The sequence below is a fragment of the Sciurus vulgaris genome (genome assembly GCF_902686455.1).
Source record: "Sciurus vulgaris genome assembly, chromosome: 4".
NCBI classification, from domain to species: Eukaryota; Metazoa; Chordata; class Mammalia; order Rodentia; family Sciuridae; genus Sciurus; species Sciurus vulgaris.
Genome location: NC_136464.1, coordinates 40,833,112 through 40,854,071, shown reverse-complemented (window position 1 = coordinate 40,854,071; position 20,960 = coordinate 40,833,112). Strand labels below are relative to the sequence as shown.

The 20,960-nt window shown below is 35.7% G+C and overlaps 1 protein-coding gene across 10 annotated transcripts in view; it reads left to right on the top strand.

Annotated features, from left to right (window-relative positions):
- Window positions 1-20,960, top strand: part of SHLD2 (shieldin complex subunit 2) — a 95,143-nt gene that overhangs the window by 17,628 nt on the left and 56,555 nt on the right. The window contains exon 1 of one of the 10 annotated variants that reach the window (XM_079138208.1): window positions 16,387-16,691. The exons of the other annotated variants lie outside the window; for them this stretch is intronic. The gene's annotated coding sequence lies outside the window, so the exon portion shown is untranslated. Of the gene's footprint in view, window positions 1-16,386; window positions 16,692-20,960 lie in introns of those variants that run through there. 10 annotated transcript variants of the gene reach the window in all.

Genomic DNA, 20,960 nt, shown 5'->3' with positions numbered 1-20,960 from the left:
GACCCTGGCTCAAAATAAAAAATAAACAAAGGATTGGAGTTGTAACTCAGTAGTGAAGTGCCCCTGGGCTCAATTTCCAGTACCCCCCACAGCACTCCCAAAACAATTTTAAAGCAGAAAGGACACTCAAGAGAAATAACCCTTACAGAGTAATTTCTAATGCTAGATTAGGTGCCTTATCTCATTTAAGTTGTCAATCCATATGAATTTTATATTTGGAGGAAGAAGTGTGATTATCAATCATTCCATAGAGTTTGAAGGGAACTCTGCATATCTAGCATAAATTATCCTATTCCTTTGTAGGTATATTACAGAGATTGAATTGTTTGCTTTCTAAGGTAAAATTTTTTTGGTTTTTATAATATGAAGGTCAGTAATCATTTTAGACATTGAACAGGTCGCCTACTAAATTCTGTAATTTTAACTCACAATCTTCAGTAATTTTTGTAATTATTTCAATGCCTAAAATAATTTGTTATTATCATTGAATAACTTTGTGTTTCATACCTTTGTGTACTTCATTTTGGGAATGCTGAACTATAGATAGTTGCACTTGAGTTAGAGAAATATTGGGTTTACTCACAATTTTTGTTTGAATATTCATTCTTTTAATTCCTTTTTTTGGGATAATTTTTGGCCATAGTATTAAGTGTATAATTGATAATCTTCTGTACTAACTATAATAATTGACCCAGATAAAATGTGGATGTCTATTTTTATTTAAAACATGGGTAAAGGGAAAGAAGTCAGGGAAATTTTGGAGGTCAAGTTCTATATTATGAAATCCCAATTTAATGATTTATACATATTTAGAAACAGTATGAGTCATCTATGACCAAAATGTGATTTTTAGGAAATTTCTGGGAGTACCTGCATATACTTTATAATTTTTGTTACTCAACTCTGATCTTGCTGCCAAGATCAAGGAAAATATTCATTTAGTTGGAAATCATAGTGCATTTCTTTATAAAAACAGTGTGATTTGAATAGTACTCTGAATTCTTTCATTAAATGAATATTTTAAATATAGAAGACAAGTACTGTGTTATATACTGTTTGTGTTTACCAGGATATTGCACTAATCTGAGAAAATTCCCCCCACCACCCTCCACTGCCTTTGCTAGCTGTGGGGAGTACAAAAGTGGTTCTTAGGTACTTTCTGGATTAAATTAATCTTTTTTTTTTTATTGTCCAGAATCTAAACTTAGTTTCATAATTTGGTCTCTTGGAAAAATGTTTCTCAAGTTTTAATAAAGTTTAACAACACAGAGAACCCAAGCTATGTATAAGTTGGAAACTTTACCTGTTGTGAAATGAAACACTATTTACCTCAGCATTACTGAATTAATTAATTTGTGCAAAGTTTTCAATTTTAATTGATAACTCGCTTAGTGAGATTGAATGATTGACAAAAAGTATAAAATAAAGCATGAGCAATTTTTAAGATACGCTTGGTTCTTCAGTGTGACGAGAATTTTTTTTATTTTTATTTTTTTGGTGGTGGTACTGGGGGTTGAACTACGGGCACTCTACCACTGAGCTATATCCCCAGACCTTTTTTTATTTAGAGAAAGGATCTTGCTGAATTGCCGAAGCTGGCCTGGAATTTATGATACTCCTGCCTCAGCCTCCCCTCTCTTGGGTAATGAGTAATTGCGATTATAGGAATGTGCCACCATGCCTGGGTAATTTCAGTTATTTAAAAAGATGTGTGGTGCACCCCATTTGTTTACAATAAAAAAAATATGTGTAGCACACAATGAAGTATTACTCAGACGTAAAGAATGAAATTATGGCATTTGCTGGTAAATGAATGGAACTGGAGGCCATCATAAGTGAAATAAACCAGTCCCAAAAGGCCAAAGGCCAAATGTTCTCTTTGATATGTGGATACGAACACACAATAAGGGAGGGAGGAGAATAGAAGTTCATTGGATTAGCCAAAGGGATATGAAAGGAAGGGAGGGGGAACGGAACTAGGAAAGACAGAAGAATGAATTGGAGAGAACTTTCCTATGTTCATATATGAATACATGATCAGTGCAACTCCACATCATGTACAACTACAAGAATGGAAAGTTATACTCCATGTATATATGATATGTCAAAATACATTCTACTGTCATATACATGAAAAAGAACAAATAGAAATAAAAAGTGTGATAAAATATTAACCATTTAAATAATATTTATAGCCAACATTGCAAGCAATGAATAATGTTTGCTTTTGATTGAGAAATTTTGTAATTCTCTAGGCTATTGTGAAGAGTATCTATAATAAATACTTTTAAAAAGTGTAACAATAATTTTATATTTAAATAGTTTCAAGACAAACAAAAATTATAATTTATGAGCAACTGTATTTGCTCCTAGGAATATACTGACAAATATGAAAAATAAGATTCATGTTGTTATGGAACGTAACTTCTAGTAGAGGAGACAATTGAAGTGAGATAAGTACATTTCCAAAAGAGATGAGGTCCGTGAAAGAAAAGTAAAGTAGGATATGGCAATAAAAGGTGACTGGGGTCTGAGACTTTTTAAGTGGAGTCAGGAAAGTGTCTTTGTAAAGGTGATATTTGAACACAGAGACCTGAGTATGCTAGGGAAGTGAACCATCCAAAATGGGGCCAAAAGCCTGCTTTCTTTTCAGATGTACAAAGTTTCATGATATTGTCATTCTTTCCCTGAAAACCCTTAGAAGCCAAATTAGAATTGAAGTTTTTACAAACTCATCAGAAAATCGAGGACATATGGAAACCTAAATGAACCAAACTGATGATTCAGAAAATAATTCAACCTTCATAATAGAAAAAACCCATGACTGCTCTGGGATAAAACAGCCCAAGGAAAAGTATCTGCTGTAGATGGGATGAAAGAAATCAGCAAACTGTCTTCTTTCTTTTTTCCTCCCATTTCTTCTTCCTTATTCTACCTCTTTCCCTTCTTCCTCTTCCCTACCCCACCTTTTTTTCCTGGTTCTGGGTATTGAACCTAAGGCCTAGAACATGCTCAGCAGGCACTCTCCCACTAGCCACATCCCTGGCCCCAAACTGTACTTTCTATTAGACTTTTAATTACCGTATGTGAACTGATGGGGCAGGTTAGAATCCTGAGGAACATCTTGTACTGCAGAACCCACCTCCTGTGCTTACACGTAGGTCTTCACTGAAAGCTCAGAGGTAGTAAGAAAAGCCTGGGCCAGAAGAGTAGAACAGAAATCCTATCTGAGGCATGTGGAACCTCTCCCAAGGTTAAGGCAGCACTGAGAGAAACCAGCAGATGCACTTCAGACTTTTAGTTCTTAGAAGGCTGAAGACAGGCAAAGATGTAGGGTTGAGCCCCCTATCTTGTACACTGGAACTCCCTGTATTCAACCAGTAATGATGGGACAAGGCAGGAGAGGTGAGACAATTGAAGCCATCACCTACTATAAGGAAACTGATCTCCAAAAGGAAGGCAAGGGCTGGGGATGTGGCTCAGTGGTAGAGCACTTGCCTGGCATGTGTGAGGCCCTGGGTTCTATCTCCAGCACTGCAACCAGTCAGTCAATAAGGAAGGCCAATGAAGAGGAATAGGGATGAAAGAAAGCATCTACCTGAATTGTGAAAAAACAAGGTGTGGCACCCAGAGATCAAAGGGAACACTCTAGCAAACCAAAAGCGTGGCAATGGTGTTTTAAAAAAGAGAGCTCCCACCAGGCACTATGGCACATACCTATAATCCCAGCGACTCAGGAGGCTGAGGCTAAAGGTTCAAAAGTTCAAAGCCAGCCTCAGCAATTTAGCAAGACTCTAGGTAACTTAGTGAGACCCTGTCTCCAAATAAAAATAAAGAGGTCGGGGATGTGGTTCCAGTGGTAGAGGGCCCCTGGGTTTAATCCCAGTTACCAAAAAGTAAATAAAAAAAGAGAGCTCCCAGCAGCATATAGTGACACATGCCTGTAATCCCAGTAGCTGGGGAGCCTAGACTGGAAGAGAGAGAGTTTGAGGTCATCTGTGGCAATTTAGCAAAGTACTGCTTCAAAATTTAAAAAGGACTAGGGGTATAACTCAAGGTAAAGAGCTTGCCTACCATGCATGAGGCCCTGGGTTCAATCACTAGTGCCAAAACAAACCAGAGAGCTCCCATAGTTTTTTTTTAATAATTTTATATTTATCAAATAATTTCACAGATGCCTATATGCCTTGTACCCTTTCTCCCTGTTATTAATTGACAGCTGACTTTAGTAAGGTATGTTTATTAAAATTGATAAGCTAGGGTTGGGGATGTAGCTCAGTGGTTGATGTTTTTGTAGCATATGCAAGGCCCTGGGTTCAATCCTTAGTGTATTGCAAAGGAAAAAATAATTAAAATTGATGAACTAATGTTGATATGTTATTATCTAAGCCCATTTTACCTAATGTCCTTTTTCTGCTTCAGAATCCCATCCTAGGTACCACATTATGTTTAGTTGTCATGTCTCCTTAGGCTTTTCTGATATGGCAATTTCTCTAACTTCTTGTTTTGGATGCCCATCATGTACTGGAAATCAAACTGAGGACTTCACACATCCTACTCAAGCTCTCCACCACTGAGCCACACCCCTAGACTGCTTTGAAAGTTTTGAGTATTATTATTCAGGTATTTGTAAAATATCCCTCTATTTTGGTATATGTCTGGAGTTTTTCTCATGATTAGAATGGTGTCTGGGGTTTTGGGTTTTGGGTAGGAAGGCCTAGGTCTAAGTACCCTTTTAATTATACAATATGAAGCAGACATGCTGTCGACATGACTTTTTTTTTTTTTTTGGATACTGGGATTGAATTCAGGGACACTTATTCACTGATCCACATCCCCAGCCCTTTTTTATTTTGAGAGTGTGGCTAAGTTTCTTAGGCCCTCACTAAGTTGCTTAGGGCCTCAATAAGTTGCTGAGTTTGGCCTCAAACTTGAAACCCTCTTGTCTCAGCCTCCCAAGCCATTGTGCCCTGCTTAAATGACTTTTTAATGTTGATGATGACCCTGATCATCTGGTTGAAGTAATATTTGTCAGTTTTCTATAAAGTTATTCTGTTTTTCCTCTCTTTGTATCTGTACTTTTTGGAAGTATTGACATAAGGAGTGGGGATCTCCATCTCTCTCTCTCTCTGTCTCTGCTTTTGTGGTAGGAACCCCAGAGATTTCTCTTGTGTTCTTTTCCACCTGCTGAGATCACAAAGGAGTCTAACCTGGAAGAGAGCCTTCAGTGGAACCAGACTGTGCTAGCACCCTGTCTCAGACTTTTAGTCTCTGGAACCGTGAGGAATAAATCTCCAGTTTGGTAAGCCACCCAGTCCATGGTATTTTGTTTCAGCAGCCCTAACTGATTAAGACAATAAGATTATGTTTTGGGGGGCCCTGAGTTTGATCCCCAGCAACACACACACACACACACAGACACACAGACAATAAGATTGATTATAAGGTATGCAAGCTAGAAGACATTGTAGTATCCTTTTCAAAGTACCCAGAGAAAAGTAAATCCTGCCCATCTAGACTTCCATAATCTTTAAAATATCTTTAAAAAATATTTTTTTCAGACTAACAAAAGATGTTAGGATTTATTATCAGCAGATCTGAGCTATTAAAATGTTAAAACTTTTAGGCAGAAACAAACTCATACCAGAAAGGAAGCTGAATGTGTAGATAGATCCAGAAATAGTAGTTAATGTGGTTTCCTCATTTTTAATCTCTAAAGGATAATTGTTTATATAAAGGAAGAATAATAGTACCATATTTGGGGAGTTTATTATATTTCATATATTTATCATATACTAATGGTCCCTGACATGATTTTTTGACTTTATGATGGTGGGAAAGCAATAAGCGTTAAGTAGAACCCATACTTTGAATTTTGAATTTGATCCTTTCTAGGCTAACGATACATAGTAGAATCCTCTGGTGAAGCTGGGCAGCAGCAGCTCCTAATCAACCACATGATCATGAAGATAAACAACCGATCTTCTACAGTGTACTGTGTTGCTAAGCTAGGATGTTCAGTAGGTTGCCTGTTGAATTCATTTTTATGTGTAACAAAATACTCCTTAATGTTATCCAAGTCCATGTTATATTTGTCCTGATTCTCAACGATACCTTTTTTCACTGATTCAGATGTGGTCTAAACATGACATTTGGTTGATCTCTTAGCCCTCCTTTACCTAAAGCAACCTCCTATTTTGGTTCTTTGCCACTTATTTATTGATGAAACCAGGTCATTTTTCTTATAGAAGGTCCCACATTCTCGTTTTGCTTCTATGTGATGTTAATTGTTCTTTTATTCCCCATATTTCCTGTAAACTGATTTGATGAGATTTGCTTTTATTTTAAATAAACACATATCCCTAATCAATGGTAGTTTTGGAGTTAATATTTAAGAATATGGTTTAGGTTGCACCTTTTCTATTAGATAGTTAATGGACAATTTCTTTTTGACTGTGATTGTTGGCTATTTTCTAGGTTTTAGAGAGCTTGAAATTAGTTTTCTAAGTACACAGTAATTCTTCCTAAATAATCAGGAATTTTTTTGTGTGTAATAATCTTTTCCTAATTATAATTAAACTCGTATTTCAAGAGACCTGAAAGCATCCAGTCTATAGTTTCTTATCTCCCAAAGTCCTGAATATATATAAATGTTCTTCTGAAATAGTTTGCTAAGGCTGCTATGACAAAGTACCACACATTGGGTGATTTAAACATCAGAGATATATTGTCTCACAGTTCTAGGGGCTGGAAATCTGAAATCAAGGTGTTGGCAGGGTTGGTTTCTTTCAGTATTAAATCCTTTTTTTTTTTTTTGGTACAAGGTATCGAACCCAGGGAACTACTGAGTCACAACCCCAGACCTTTTATTTTATTTTTTTTTATGTTTTATTTTGAGATAGGGTCTTGTTAAGTTGCTTAGGGCCTTATTAAGTTACTGGCTTTGAACCTGCAATCCTCCTGCCGCAGCTTCCTGAGTTGTTGGAATTGCAGGCATGTGCTACTGCATGCAGCTTAAATCCATTTTTGACATGATATTTTCAACTTAGGATCAATTTATCAGGATATAACCTGTCGTAAGTCAAGGACCATCTGTATCATGTATATATATCATGTACATAGTGCATATCATACATTTTATATGTGAACATTTATTTTATATACTTAAATATATATGAAAATAGCATACATATAGCATAAATGTATATTTAAATATATATGAAATAGCATAAAGAATAGAAGGAAGAATGCAATTTTAAGGTTCTTACACTAGGTTAAGTAGCATAGTGTTATTTGAAGATTAATTGTTAAATTTGAAATCCTATAGCAGTGGCTAAAAACATAGAACTAATAATGCAGTGAAAGTGTTTAGAAGGAAATTTACTGTATATGTTAGAAAAGAAGAAAAGTGTCAAATCAATGATCTGAACAAGGGTTCAGTGATCTTTGGCCTTTAGGCCAAATTCAGCACAATAATCTGTTCTTGTGTGACTTGTGACTTAAAATTTCTTATATATTAAAATGGTTCATTGAAAATCAAAGGGAACTTTATAACGTGAAAATAATAGGAAATTCAAATTTTGTTGGCTGTAAGTAAAGTTTTATTGGAACATAGCTATGCTCATTTGTGTAAGTATTGTCTCTGTCTGCTTTTGCACTATATCAGCAGCATAGAATTGTTGGAATATACTGTATGGACTTCATGGAAAGTACTTGTCAAACGTAGTTATTCACTTTACAGGTACTAAAATAATATGGTTTGTGTTTCGCTTTTACTACTTCTACTTAACATTGAACCAGTGGTCCTAGACAGTATAAGAAGTCAAAAGAAGGAAAAAAGGCATAAAAAACTAACGAGGAAGTAAAATTATCATTTACATATGACATGATTGTATACATAGAAAACCCTGTGAGACCTACAAAAAACAATTCTAGTAAGTGAATTTAGCAGTCAATACATAGAAATCATTTGTAGTTCTCTGTAACAGCAGTGAACAAAACAATTAATAAACTGAAAAATTGTTTCCAATGACATGAAAGTATGCCAAGTACCTATGAATAAATCTAAGAATATGCTCTTAACCTCAAATGTAAAACACTGCTAAAGTAAGTTGAGAGAGAGAGAGAAAAATGGTGACATAGGCATGAACTAGAAGACTGCATTGTTAAAATGCAGGTCTTTCTAAAGTGATCTACAGGTTTAAATGCACTTTTCATTAACATCTTGGTAGTCTTTGAAGAAATAAACAATGATTCAATAAATTACTAAAATGCAAAGGACTAAGGATGGTCAAAACAATTTTGATAAAACACAAAGTCAGTGACCTTTTATTCCCTGTTATCAGGATTTCTTTTGAAGCTGCAGTAAACAAGGCAGTGTAATCTTGGTGTAAGGTTGTACATATCAATAGAACGTAATAGAGAACTCAGAAATATACTGGCACTTATTCCCACCAAGTGCCAAGTCAGTCCAGCAGGAAAAACAAGTGGTCATTCTACCTTCCTATCTATTTGGGAAACAATGAACTACTACTACGCACACCATACACAGAAACTAATGGAATTGCATTTCATCATATAGTATATTCATCATAGAGTGTAAAATTTCTGTATGGTCTTTTGCTGAATAATAAATTTCCCACTACTTAGTGGCTTAAAGAAACAGATATTTATTACTTTACAGTTATTTTGTGTCAGGAACTCAGGGGGACCTTAGCTAGGTAACTCTGGCTTAGGTCTCTTATAAGGTTGCAGTCAAGATGTTAACAAGTGTGGTCATCTGAAGGCTGGATTGGAGTTGGAGAATCACTCAAGTGCCGCTAGCACCTGGCAGCTATCTTCCTCAGAGTGGGTGCTACAAGAGAGAGAGAGCAAGGAGGAAGCTGCAGTACCTTTTATGTCTGTCTTGAAAGTCACACTTTGTCATTTTACTGTATTCTGTTCATTATTCCAGCCCATATTCAGGGGTAGAGGAATTAAGTTTGTCATTTTTTTCCTTTCCTTTTAGAAATGGGGTCTCTCGTGTTGCCCAAGCTGGACTGTAATTCCTGAGCTCAAGTGATACTCTTGCCTCAGATTCTTGAGTATCTGGGACTACTGGTATGTGCCACTGCACCTGGCAGTAGCACTCTAACACAGTAACTCTTAAGTGTTACTGAAATTAAAGATGTCATGCTACTCATTGCTCATCTGAAGACAAGTTAGTTAGAGGAAATCAGTTTAAAATAGCCAGTCCTGAGGAAAGAAAGAGGAGACAGTTTGCTTCTCAGATCTCTATCTTTGGGGATTTCGGCAAGCAGAGAGTTTTTCTAGTAGAAAAGGAGGTACAGTGAAACAATAGGCCTTTTTTTTTTTTTTTTTTTTTTTTTTTTAGTTTTGAGACAGGGTCTTCCTGAATTGTTCAGGCTGACTTGAACCTATGATCCTCTTTCCTCAGCCTCTGAGTCTCTGGGCATTGTGCCCAACTTGTGAACATATTTTTAAACTGCCATATCTTCTAGAAATTTCAAAAGGAGAATAATCTTATGGCCCGGGAATATTTCTTGGATAACAAGCTAAGAGAAAAAAAAAAAAAAGATTGGAATAAGAAAAAATATTGATAAATTAGAATTTACTTAAGTTAAAGTTGCAGTCTTTAAAATATGTCATTAATAAAATGAATAGGACTGGATATAAAGTTCAGTGGTACAGTACCCCTGGGTTCAATCTACAGTACCACAAACCCTTAAAAAAAGAAAATAGAATGGTTAGGGCTGGGAATATAGCTCAGTGGTAGAGCATTTCCCTAGAATGCACCTAGGGTTTGATCCGCAGCTCTCCAAACAAAACAACACACACGAGTAGATAAGCACAGAGTGGGGAGAAATATTTCCAGCTCATTTATCTGTTCTAGCATTTGTATCTAAAATGCATAAAGTGTTGAGTGCAGTGGTGCACACCTGTAATCCCAGAGACTTGGGAGACTGAGGCAAGAGGATTGCAAGTTGGAGGCCAGCCTCAACAACAAGTTGCAAGGCCCTAAGCAATTCATTGAGACCCTATCTTAAAATAATTAAGAGCTGGAGATGTAGCTCAGCGGTAAAGTACCTCTGTACATAAATCAATCAATTAAATACATATGAAAATTCAGTAACCCAATAGCAAAATGAAGAAATAAACAGACTCTCCAAAAGAGGTTTTATTAATGACAATTAAACATTTGCAAAGGTACTTTACATTACTTAGTTACCAGAGAAATTTAACTCATAAAGAAACGCCATTTCACTCTTTAGCAAGAGAAGAGACAATTGCCAATAGTCATCCAACAGAATTCTTAAGACCTATACATATTATTGAATATTTAATTATGCTTTAAACAAATTTTTTTTTAAAAAAGTAAAGGATAGTGTGGAGGAAGAATGTTTAGGTAGGAAGGGAAGTGCTGAGGTATTGAGGTATACTTCAAGATATTAAAGGGGGAAGGAGAAAAAAGTGGTAAGAGTTTTAGTTCAGAAGGGAAGCTGTCATTTATCATTTGTTGTGTTTGTCTCTGTTTTAACTTGCTAAGCAACAGGTTTTAAAATTTGAACTTTAATTTTTTGGAAGTTAGCATTCCATTGCCATATCATTAAAAATGAAGAGGGGCTGAGGATGTAGCTCAGTGGTAGTGATTTGGTTAGCATGCCTGGATTCAGTCCCCAGTACCAAACCCACATAGTAATAAGGATAATGATAATAACAACCATAATAAAATAAGTGAGTGAGAGAGAATGACTGTTAATTTTAAGGGAAGCAGGGGAGTAAGAAAGAGAGATTTTTTTCTTTCTTTCCTTTCTGTCCTTTTTAAGACAGAGTCTTGCCAGGTTGCCCAGGCTAGTACCAAACTCCTATGCTCAAGGGAATCCTGCCCCAGCCTCCAAAGTAGCTGGGGCTACAGGCTTGAGAGGGATGTCTTAAAGGCATTACTATTCACCCCATTATTAAATTTATAGTGAACTTTCTCCGTGGAACTTCTTTGATATTGAAGCTCTTTTTGAAGTTTTGTTCTTCTCATACCTCTCTAGATAAATTACCACTTTCTGAGTATATTTCATGTGATTCATTGGCAGGGTTCTAACTTTAATTCTAGCCTCAGAGTTTTGCAAAGACAAAGAACCAGAAAGCTTGGTGGTTAAGAATTTAGGCTCTATATTGATTTCCTGGGTTCTGGTCTTGGTTCCACTGTCTACAGGCTTCCTTGCCTGGGACAGGTTCCTTAACTCCCGTTAACTCGGCGTCTTATCTAGCGGGGCTGGGCGGAAGAATGGAGACCGGTTTGGAGGCTAGTGCAAATAATCCTGATGATGATGTGGACTAGGGAATGGGAGGTGAAGGAGGAGAAAAGTAGTCAAATCCTGAATGAGTTTTAAACGTAGTACTAAACAGATGAGATGAGAAATTGGAAATAGAGTATGAGAAAAAGAAGACTCTTCAGTGGCATCAAGGACTTTGGCTTCAGGAACTGTAGAATGGAGGTGCAATCTGCTGAGATGAGAATGAGTTTTTATAAAGGAATATCAGTAGGAAAGCTTTTTTGTTTATTTTGCTCTTTGTTATTTTGTGTTTTACTGTGCTGGGGATCAAACCTAGGGCCTTGCACCTGCTAGGCAGGCACTCTGAGATTTTAGAAATTGTCTGCTTGCATGTTTATTTTTGTAGCTATGATTTTGTGTCTAGCCCTGTTTTGCTTCTTATCTTTCATGGAAGTGAGTGAAAACGAGAGCAAGCAAAGGGATTGGCATGCAGACTCCTGGTGTCTACTTTATAAGATCATGATTATAATCATGAACCACATCCCCAATTCCTTTTATTTTATTTTGGAACAGGGTCTCATTAGTTGTTTAGGGTCTCTCAATTGCTGAGATTGACCACAAATTTGCCATCCTCTTGACTCAGTCTCCCAAATTTCTGGGACTACAGGTGTGTGCCACAGTACCCAGTTCATGATTATTAGTCTTAAAGTCTTTACTGTTGCATGGCATGAAGGAGAATGAAGTGTGATATTTTAGGATTTTCCCTTGACCTTTCTTAGGAAAGGTGACATTGGACAAGTTGACCCTTAGACATTGTCTCACCTGGCAGTCTAAAACTTTTTTTAGTAAAGTTGGATGCAAAAAGGTTTATTCCATTGTCTGCAACCTCATTACACAGGCCTGACAATATGCCCTCCTTTTTGTCCCCTTAATTGCCAAACTCATTTAATTCTTATTTGTCTCCGGATTCTCAAATATATGTAATTTTTACATGATTCAACCTTATTTCAAGTAGCATTTCTTTCTTACATAAACATTTTAATAGGAAAACTGACATTATTTCCACCTATTGCTTAAGTTTTCCTATTTGTCATAATATTTCTAAGAAAATGTATCAAGAGGCACACACTTCGGTAATAGAATATTTGTTCATGTATACATATAGTTCTTAAACAGGGTGACTGTATCTCCAAACGGAGACACCATTGAGAGTGAACAAACAGGATACCAGGATAGTGTGATTAGACTGGGACTGTTTTGGGCAAGTCAGAATGTGTGGTCAACCTATTTGTAAAGTGTGGAGCAAATTTGGCTAGATTAAGGTTCACTTTCTGTTTAAATCCTTGGACTTTACTGGAAGAAGGCAAGTTCCCTGGAATGGAGAGTTGAAAGGGAGAAAGTCCCATTGTATTGCAAGCAGGGATAAGAGGCTCACCTGCACTGTACTCACCTGAGGTGGTGGTGATAAGAGGTGATGATAAGAATGTGATTATAGATGTTTTATATGAATACCAAAGACAACTGCAAAGGAAATCAGGAAAGAAGATTTAAGAAATTAATGATCTGCTCAGAGGTTTGTTTTTGTAGCTGTTAACTTTTACTCAGGAACAAGTAAAAGCTTTAAATTCAATGACTTTTGTTTTTGAAGTACAAATAACATATATGGGTATCTTATAACCTTTCACAAGTAATATAAAATTTGGGAAAAATCAGATACTAGTATCTAATAGCTATTAGTAATTCTTAAGAGAAGTCAGCATAAATGTATTAGTGTATGAATTACTAGTACTCAGTGTTATTTGTTAGTACAAATGGATTAAGATAACAAATTGGAGGTTAAATGAGGTTAAATAATAAAAGAACTCTTTCTTCCTCTTTTTGTTTTTGTTTTTGGTCCCAGGGTATGAAACCAGGGACATTTTACCACTAAGCTACATTCCCTACCCTTTTTAAATTTTTTATTTTGAAACAGGGTCTTGCTAAATTGCTGAGGCTGCCTCAACCTGGCAGTCCTCCTGCCTCAGCCTCCTGAGTGGCTGGGATTATAGTTGTGTGCCACCATGTTTGGCAAGAATTATTTATTTATTTTTACCACCATTATGTAAGTCATCAGAGAGAACACATAAATATTTTAACCTCAAGGTAAACAGTAGTAAAGTGGATGTTGATGTTTTTAAAATACATATGTGTAAAATGAAATCTTTCTGTATCTAATTTTCTACAGTTTTCTTGTTTTACCTTTCACTGTATTGAGAACAAGTTTTTGTATGCCAGTATATTCTTCATTATTTTAGATGGCTGTATAGTTTGCCTTTGTTTGGATCTGCCATAGTTTATATAACCAGACCTCAACCTATGCGTATTTTCTTAACATCATAAAGAACAGTGATGAAAATCTTGTAGCTGAATCTATGAGAATGTTTATAATGTGTTTCCTTAAGTTAAATTCCTAGAAGTATAATTGTGAGGCCAAAAGGGATGCAGAATTTTAAGACCTTTGACATACATTGCCATATTGCCCTCCAGAAATGTTTTACTAGTTTAAACTCCTACCAGTATAAACCATTGCCCTGTACCCTGTACTCTTTTAATGAACCTTTGCTAGTTTGATAGGTAGAAAATGTTTTCTTATTAATTTATAAAACTTTTGCTCTACAAAGAAGGACGGGTGTCTTCAGTGTTTTAAACCATGTACTTTTCCCCCGATACTTGCTATCTCCCTAACCTATTTTTGTTGCTTTGTGCGTCTCTGTGTACACATGCTTATATATTCCTCATATATTAAAGATATTAATCCAAGTGTAATTTAAAATTCACTCTTTTTAGTTTTGCAGATAACTAGGGAAATGCAAATAAAATAATAGTGAAGTACCTCTATATTCTTACTAGCAAATTTACTTTTTTTTCTGGTACTGGGGATTGAATCCAGGATCATTTTGCCAGTCAGCTACATACTCAGTCCTTTTTATTTTTTATTTTGAGACAGGGTCTTACTAAGTTGTGGAGGGTCTCACTAAATTGCTGAGGCTGACCTTGAACTTTTGACCTTCCCGCCTCAGCTTGCTGAGTTGCTGGGATTACAGGTGTGTGCCACCATGCCTGGCTTCACAAAATCACTTTTTAAGATACTAACAGTGAGCTGGGTGCAGTGGTGCACTCATGTAATCCCAGCAGCTCGGGAGGCCGAAGCAGGAGGATCACAAGTTCAAAGCCAGCAAAAGCAAGGTGGCAAGCAACTCGGTGAGACCCTGTCTCTAAATAAAACACAAAATAGGGCTGGGGATGTGGCTCAGAGGTTGAGTGCCTCTGAGTTCAATCCCTGGCACCCCCCCTCCCCTCCTGGTATTGTTGGTGGCATTATAAGCCATCCAGTTCTTTAGCAAACAACAATATAATAAATATTAATAGTCATAAAATGTACATATCTAGTAATTCCATACCTAGGAGTTTATCAAAAGAAAATAATTGAAAAGTGATACTAAATGTACTAAATAGTTTATTGCAGCATTATCATAATGATGAGTTAGTAACAAGTTAATGAATTAGAAATAATGGTTAGCCGAATTAGATCATCCTTAAGATACCAAACTAGCATTAAAAATTATTAGGAAGATTATAAATTGACATAGAAGGGTAGGCATGAATGGGTTGAAGCAAAGTACAAAATTATTTCAATTTTATCATTACCACTGCGTAAAAATGCACATTAAAAACCAACACATGAAGGAAATCCAGTGGATTTGTTACCAAGTATGTGTGTATAGAGTTTCCTAGGAATAAGGCTATAAAAAGCTAGTATTTATTGAGTAATTATTGTATGCCATCTTCTTATAGCACTCTCATGAAGCAATTGATGTTATTTTTCAATTAACAAACTGAATTTTCATTTGACAGAAAAATTTGATTTATTATTATGGATTTTTCAAATATTTATGGATATATAAAGAATAGTATAATGAATTTCATGTAATGATCACCTGACTTCTGTGCTTTCTAGTTTATAGTTCTGGTGAGTTGCAGAATAGGAATTTGAACTCAACATCTGTGTTGTTTCAAAATCATGTTTTTAATTATCCCATGCTATTGCTTCTTCATTTTGTTAATTGTTACTATTGAATAATCTTACAGTTGTTTGGTATGTTGGTAAAATAGACACAAAAAGTGTTCATTGTAGTTACAATCCATTATAATAGTGCAGTTTTGGAGTTGGTTATAAGATGGAAAAAGCACTCTCTTTTAATGCCATGTATTTTGTAAAAAGCATTTTTTGGTTGCCCTGTTCCACAAAGACAAAACCTGCTGATACAGTTCATCCTGTTTTATGAATCTTTGACCCATTCATCAGACTCTGACCACTCTAAAGATAAAGAATTATGGTTGTATTGGTCTTTCCAACTGAAGTGGCCTCTGCAGATTGAGAAATTGTGTAATTATTAACTGTGGTAATGGATAAGTACTTTCAAGTTTCATCTGGTATCTTAATGAGCTTTAACCCTCTGCATACACCCAAAATGAATCCTAGAATCTTTGAAACTCATTGGTTATGTATGACTTAACTCTTACATTTAATTTTGCTATGATAAATATGTTGTTTCCCCTGCCCTCATCACTCTCCATCCCCTTACTTACACACTCATAACTCCTATTCACTGTAGTATTTTAGTAGCAGCAGCCTTTGCTATAAATAGATTTTAAAAGTACACATATTTAAATGGGACTTCATAGTTAATTTTTGGAAGAGTGGGAATCCCACATTTGTAGGGGTATTTATTCAGAAAAATAAGTGAAGGTACACCAAAGCAATTATTATATATAAATAATGTGCTGTATAGAATTTTTATTCACCTCAAACATCTTTTGCTTTGGGTGATTTCTCTGAACTCTCAAGACCACTTTGTTTTTAACCACTGTGTGCTCTACCATCTTTCCCTACAGGAAAAGGCAAGTACACAGGTTTGAATCTTGCCTTTGATTTTTCTATGATCCTGTCAGATGTGATGCTAGAAATATAGACCTGGGGGTGGAGGGAGGGAGAGAGAGAAGAGGAGGGGAGCAGAGGGAAGGGGGGGAGGGAAGGAAAGGAGAGAGAGAGGGAGGAGAGCAGAGAGAGAGAGAGAGAGAGAGAGAGAGAGAGAGAGAGATGGTTGAATATAGATTGGTAAGGCACAGTTGAATATTTGGTAGGATTGGATAAAGTTCTCCAGAAATATGTGAAATGAAGAGATGGCTCTAGGAAGAAGTAGAGAAAGAAAAAATCAAAGCAGTGAAAGAACTAGTTAGAAAAGAGCAGTGATCTAGAAACAAAGAAAAGAAAGAATTTTACAGTTGATGTGGTGAAGTATTATGAGTAGTTGGCAATTTGGACTTCACTATTGTCTTAATAGAGATAAGAAATGAAAGTCAGGCATTTTGGAGATAGTGGTAAGTGAGGACACAGAAGCAGTAGGTTTCATATAATCTTTAAATGTCCTGGAGGTTACCAACAATAGGCCTATCCCTTGGGTGATCAAATTCGAGTAGCTTTCTTGGGCCCTGGGTTGGGATGGGGACTAGGAATGACTCCTGGGCTGTGGGGTACTTTTTTCTGAAGATTTAATAATGTTGATAATGACTTTAGCAAATTAAGTAACAGAATTTTATGTTTAACCATAGTCATAAGAACTGCAAAATGCAGATAATGGATAGTTATGTGTCGGTCGTGCTGTCCCAGGCTGCTCTGTTCTGAGGACACCCTTGCTTTTAATTCTGTAGTAGCTGATATCACTGTTTTATAATTGTCACTTTAAAGCTCCTTGATTTGGTGCGTTTCTGATACCCAGCATAATGCCTGACAAATAGTTTTATGTGAATGATTGAACAGATAAACCAATAATTTTTTCTTTTAAAGCACAAAATAATTCTAATTTGGTGGTCTTAAGGGATTAAAAATGCAGGATGTTTGAGGAAAGAAGAACTGATAAACAGTTTCATAGGCAGTAAGAAAAGGTTTGAAAACTGACCTTTCTATTTGACTGTTAGAAGACCATTGGTTTCCAAGTATTATATCAAAATTATTGGAATAGAAGTCAAATTAAGTGGCTTGAAAAATAAATGAGAAGAAGTGAGAACAAGAAACCAGATAGAATTTTTTTTTTTTTTTGGTTTTATTTAAAAATATTGAAACTAAAAGGAAGAAACCATTGGAGAAGAAAGTAAAAATTCTAAAGTGGAGAGTTCTTTGTCATTGGCAACTTTATGAACTTGATTTGCATATATCAAAGTATTCCCACCAATACATCTAGATAATATATTCTTGGTTTCTGTATATTTTTTGAAGGATTTTGCTATACTATTTGGAGCCTCCTAGTGGCAAATCTAATCACGGCACATAATAGTAAAAAAAATTGAGATCTTATATACCAGTTATTCCGTATGCAAATTAATTTTTTCCATGAGGATTAAATTCGGTGGAATATGTGATAATTATAGTGATGCTTAGTTCTTTGATTTTCAGTGTGTCAAAACTTGACACCTAAATTACTGTAATTTTATCTCCTTAGCAATAATTCACTATGAAAAACTGAAAATTGTAGTACATTTATTTTAGTTGCTAGTACCTTAATAGTGGCTATCATTGTTCTCAACTCATACTGAAATGCTAGCTATAGGACCATTGTTATGAAACTGTTGGAACGTTATATTCTGTTGAAAGATTGTGAAAGAAAAGTCCGACTTATCAAAAATTGATATGAAAATAATATGCATTAATTATTCATCACAGTAAAACTTTTAAAATGTAAAAATCTTTAAAAATCATCCATAAACTTTCTTCTTAGTGTTTTTTTATAGGATTTAAAAATCATATTTCTGAACAATATAAAGAATACTTATGTAAACATACACAGTTAAAAAAATAAAATGTGATCAGTAGTTGAAGCCTTCTGTGTACCTTTTATCATATCCCTTTTATTCTATCCTAAAGGTAACCACAATCCTTGTTTTAAAACTCAATGTATTGATATCACATACACACACACACACACACACACACACACACACACACACACACTCACTGGGGAATGAACCCAAGGACCCTGTAGCACCAAGCTGCACCCCAACCCTTTATTTATTTTTATTTTTATTATTATTTTTCTTTAGTACTGGATATTGAACTCAGGGTTGTTTTACCACTAAGCTACATTTCCACCCCCTTTTATTTTTTATTTTGGCTAAATTACTGAGGCTGACCTCAAACTTGCAATATGCTTCAGCCTCCTAAATAGCTGGGATTCCAGGCATATGCCCCTGCATCTATCTGTTTATTGTATTCTTTTTTTTTAAATTAAATTTTAAAAAATTTTTACAGACTGCATTTTGATTCATTGTACACAAATGGGGTACAACTTTTCATTTCTGTAGTTGTACACAATGTAGATTCACACCATTCATGTAATCATATATATACATAGGGTAATACTGTCTATTTCATTCTACTATTTCCTTCTCCCACCACCTCTCACCCCATTTTCTTCTACACCATCCAAAGTTCCTTCATTCTTCTCTCCCCACCCCCCCGCTCCCCCTGTATATCGTATTCTTAAAATTACGTTTTTTTGGTACTATGGAGTTAACCCAGGGGTGTTAACTACTTAGCTACATCCCCAATCATTTTTATTTTTTATTTTGAGATAGGGTCTCACGAAGGTGCTTAACTGAGACTGATTTTGAACTTGCAATCCTCCTATCTCAGCCTCCTGAATTATTGGGATTACAGGTGTGCACCACTGAACCTGGCTTAAAATTGCATTTTTATTTAAAATTCTATTTGTAAAATGGATCTGTGTTAACATGTAGCTCTTCTTCATTTATTTTTGCTGCCATGTAGTATATCTCTGAATATTCTATACTTTATCCATTCTCCTCTTCATGGAGTTTTAGGTTGTTTTTAATTTATTGCTTATGGTCTCCCATGATCACTCTTTTACATGTTTTCTTATGTATATGTGGGTAAGAATTTGCCAGAGCAGAAACTTGGAAGTACAGTTGTTCTGTTGAATGGTATTTGTGCCCTCCGTTTTACTGTATTTTGCCAAATTGTTCTTCAAAGTATTATGCCAATTTACCCTTCCAGTATAAAAGTTCTCCAATCTTGGGTATTGTCAGACTATTTAAAATTTTATTCAGTTCTGTGGATGTGAAACAGTGGTTTCTTGAAAACAGACTTTTATCATAGGGTATTTCAAACGTACAAAAATAGATCAGGGCAGTGAACTGTGATGTGTTTCATCACCCTCGTCTCATCAGTTATTGACACATGGCCAGTGTTGTTTTGTTTATACGCTCTGCTCCTCCCCTCTCCATGTTGTTATGAAGAAATCTGAGATAGAATACTATTCTATCTGAAAACACACACACACACACACACACACACACACACACACGCACGCACACACATATATATCTTCAGCACATAATGCTTTTAAACATAGCCATAAGAGCCTTATTCTACTATAAAATGACAGTAGTCCTTTCATTTATCAAATGTTAATCAATGTTTCAGTTTTTCCAATTGTTTTATAATATTTTCACATTTGTTTGTTCAAGTCAGGATCTAAATAAGGTCCATACATTGTAATTGGCCTCAATCTGTAGGTTTCTTCCACTCTTTCTTGCAACATCTACTTTTCTGAAGTTAGTTGCCATTAATGATCATTGCCTAAAAGATCCATTAATTCACTAGGAGTTGCAAAATGATGATAATATATCATTCTTTTTTTTTGGTTACTAGCAGCATATCTCTAAAGATTTCTAGCTGGCATGGTGGCTCATTCCTGTAATTATAGCTCCTTGGGAGGCTGAGGCAGGAGGATTGCAAGTTCAAGACTGTCCTGGGCAATTTGATCTTATTTATCTGCTTTAAAAAAGTCCCTTATGATTTTCTAAAGATGACCATTGAGAGAGTTTGCTGTAGTTATCTTTATTTTCTTGTGGATATAAGCTCGTTTAATTTGATCTAATTCATTACACTATTTGTCTTGTTGATGCTCAGTGGGAACTTCTTCAAGTTAATTTTGATTTCTTTTTTTTAAATAACCCTAATAGTCTCTTATAGTTCTTTTTTGGGGGGCAGGGCTTCTGGTACAGTATATTTCAGATTTATCTTGTAATTTCCTGTCCTAGACCTGGAATTATTTCTTTAAATTAGACCTAGTCACATAGCCATTCTCTGTCTAGCAATACCAAAATGCCCAGTTTCCAGAAAGAAAGCAAGTGTTCAGCCTTGATTGCATTGTTTACATAAATATTCTTATGAAGGAATGACTGGAAACCTGATATTTAAATTCACAGTTGCCAGCCAGCCCATGTCCATTTCATATGCAATCTTTTTAAAGGATATAGTCTCAGACTATACCTCAGACATTACTTTTTTTTTTTTTTTTTGCAGGGGCAGGGTACTAACTCAGGGGCATTCGGCCACTGAACCCTATTTTGTGTTTTATTTAGAGACAGGGTCTCACTGAGTTGCTTAGTACCTTGCTTTTCCTGAAGTTTTCTTAGAACTCATGATCCTCCTGCCTCAGCCTCCTGAGCTGCTGCGATTATGGGTACATTACTTTTTTTATGTATGGATGCCTGTTAGATGTCTTGTGGTGGTGAGGAGTAAGTAGAAAATTGGATAAGGAGTCAGGAGTCTCTTCAGAGGAGAGGTTT